General features: G+C 35.6%; 1 pseudogene; it reads right to left on the reverse strand.

The window, feature by feature from the left end:
* Window positions 1–882: 882 nt before the first annotated feature.
* LOC141516485 (olfactory receptor 5P3-like) lies at window positions 883–1,795 on the reverse strand (annotated as a pseudogene).
* Window positions 1,796–3,326: the final 1,531 nt, after the last annotated feature.

Consider the following 3,326-nt stretch of genomic DNA (forward strand, 5'->3'; position numbering starts at 1 on the left):
GGCACAAAAGATGGAGTGCTATGTGTGGGTGAAAGCAAATGGTCCATTGTAGATAAATTGTACAATGTGTGGATGGGAAGTATAGTAGATTAGAATGGTAGGACAGGGCCAGGTTGTAGAGATTCTTATTTTTTAAATAATTTATATTCATATCTTTTGCTTTACCTAAACTTCTTTCAGCATCTTTTTCTTCTCACCATTTCCTAAGCGCTTTCTCACAGAACAAAGAATGCATTTTTGAAGGCAAATACTTCAAGGATGTCATTGATATTAAAAACAAAATTGATATTAAAAACAAAATATTTAGCGGCAGTTTCGCAGTAGCAAAGAACTGGAAACAAAGTTAGAAGCTCAAAAATTAAGGAATTACTAAACAAGTTGTGGCAAAGAAGTGTAATGGAATATCATTGTGCTAGAAGAAAAAATATAAAAAATATAAAGAAGTATAGAAATGATTTACATGATCTAATGTGGAATGAAGCAAGAAGAGATTATAAAACTGTATAAAATACTCTAACAATGTAAATGGAAAGAACCACCACAAATCAATTGAATATGAGTTACAATATTAAAAAGAAAAATCACAGACTCAAAGAGAAGAAACTTCTCCTTACCCCTTTGCAAAGGTTGACTGCACATATTTGTTGAATATTGCACTTACTTTCAGAACTTTTTGATAAACATTTAAGTTCATAAATTTGATCCATTAAATGTATATGTGTGTATGTGTATGCATAAATATATATATGCACCTTTTCTAAAGCTCATTTTAGATATTACTCAATAATAATCATTACATTGGTAAAAATATGTTCTCCTTACAGGAAAGGACATTGTATTCTCCAAAGCTGGTAAATAAATACTTATTAAATATAATTGAGTTCATGAAAAAAAGTGTTTATTCCTTAACATTTTCCTTAGAGCTCCTTTTACTTCATTGTTCCTTAGACTGTAGATCAGGGGGTTCAACATAGGAATCATTACAGTATAGAAAACAGACACCACTTTTTTCTCATATGTTGAATAACTGGATTTGGGCATCATATAAATAAATGTAAGGGTCCCATAGAACAGAGTGACTGCTATGAGGTGGGAGGTGCAAGTTGAGAAAGCTTTGGATCTCCCTTCAATGGACCTTATCTTCAAGACAGAGAAAAGGATGGATACATAAGAGATTATGATAATTAACACTAATCACAATCACTGAGCCAGAAGAGGCAGCAGGAAGAATTTCAGGAAGATCATCTTGATAGTAGGAAAGCTTCAAAAATGGTGAATAATCACAGAAAAAATGATTGATTTTATTGGGTCCACAGAATGAGTGATTCAATAAGCAACACAGGCAAATCCAAGCATTCACACAACTACCCATGTAGGATGTGATAAGTAACAGAGTACAGATCCCAGTAGACATGTTAGTGGAGTACAGCAAGGGGTTACAGATGGCCACGTATAAATCATAGGCCATCACAGCCAGCAGAAAGCACTCAGATGTCCCAAAAGTGGCTGCAGAACACATTTGAGCCACACAGCCTCCCAAAGGGATTGAGGTCTTATCCACCAGTAAGTTGATAATCACGAGAGGTGTGACAGATGAGGAAAATGCAACATCCACAAACGCCAAGTTGATGAGGAAAAGGTACATTGGAGTATGAAGTTGGGAGCTCTTTCTGATCAGTGTGACTATGCTAAGGTTACCAACTAAGGTGACAGCATAGACACCCAGAAATATCACAAAGAGAATGATCTGAATGGTTGGATCATCTGTTAACCCCAAAATAATAAATTCGGTCACAACAGAGCAGTTATTGCCAGACATCTGTCTTGCAAAGAGAAACTATTAGATAGAAATAAAGAGAATTAAAATAGATCAAGGGACTAACATTTGGATATGTCTATCAGGAAACATTCACTGACCACCTCCTACATGCCTGTATCAATAGTCCAAGTTTCCAGGATGATCCTTATGTCTTAAAATCATGAAAAGAGAAGAAATGAGGAATCTGGTTTCTAAGTCTTCTCATTTTATTATGCTTGGTTCCTTTGTACCAATGGCAGAGTGCCAATAAATAAAGCAGAGATGAAAAATTTGTTTCCTCAAAATTCCCCCCAGAGATGCAACAAAATTGTTTGATATGCCAATTTCACCATTGTGACAGTTTGTGGGGGGAACCTCTAAAAGAAAAAAAGAGAGAGGTTTCCCCCACCATAAGAACATTTTTAAATATATGCAAAGGTTATATTCAAATGTATAAATGCTGTGCTGCCAAATAATCACCATTGTTAATCCCTTCCAAAGAAACAGAGTCTGCTTTGTGATCCCTTTGTGGTCCCTGACTACCTTCTACATCTAAAGATGTTATCCATCTCATGCTAATTAACTGTGAAGAAAATCTAGGTTTCCAGGATGATCCTTGTACTTTAAAATCTCACAAAGAAAAGGAATGGAGAATCTGGTTTCTAAGTATTCTAATGTTATTTTGCTCCTATTATTTGACATTACTGTAAAAAGTTATCTTTTGGCTTGCTATGGTATCCTGAAGGAACATAGGAAATTTCCCAACTGCTGTTTCTAGGCAAAATAGTGGAAAGTCAATGTCCAATCTGTCGTAATCCTATCCTATTTACATATTGCTGCCTTAGATAGCTGAAGAAATGACTGAGCAAATTGTGGTAGGAAAGAAGAGGCGATATACTGTGCCTTAAATGATGAACTTGACTGTTTTGGCATATTATGGACATGCTTTTTTTAGCTGGTGCTAAATAGAAATAGAACAATTTATGTGATGGTCTCAGTAACCACATGGGGGAAATAACTTTAAAATACCTCAGAAAACAGATCAAAAAACAAAAATATCTTCAAACTATTGATGAAGAATGATTGCCTACCACTTTTTGCGGGGGGGACAGGGTTTTCGAGGCAGTGGGGTTAAGTGGCTTGTCTAAGGTCTCACAGCTAATTAATGAAGAGACTAAAGTCAGATTTGAACCCAGGTCTTCCTGACTCCAAGACTGATGCTCTATCCACTGGACCACCTAGCTGTCCCACTACCTACCACTTTTTGACAGAGAAGTGATGTACAGGAAGTACAGAATGAGATATGCATTATCACATATGACTGATTTAATTGATTTGTTTTCCTTGACTATTAATAATGGTTTCAAAGAAGGGCTTCCATTGTGAATGGGGAGGTGCAGCTTACTGATCAGTGATTGAAGGGGGAGGGGTGAAGAGCATCAACTAAATTTTTAAATTTACGAAAGAAAAAGGGAAGTAAAGATGAATACAAAAATTAAAAAATTATACCATCTTATCAAACTTTACA

The sequence above is a fragment of the Macrotis lagotis genome, chromosome 3 (assembly GCF_037893015.1).
Source record: "Macrotis lagotis isolate mMagLag1 chromosome 3, bilby.v1.9.chrom.fasta, whole genome shotgun sequence".
Taxonomy (NCBI): Eukaryota; Metazoa; Chordata; class Mammalia; order Peramelemorphia; family Peramelidae; genus Macrotis; species Macrotis lagotis.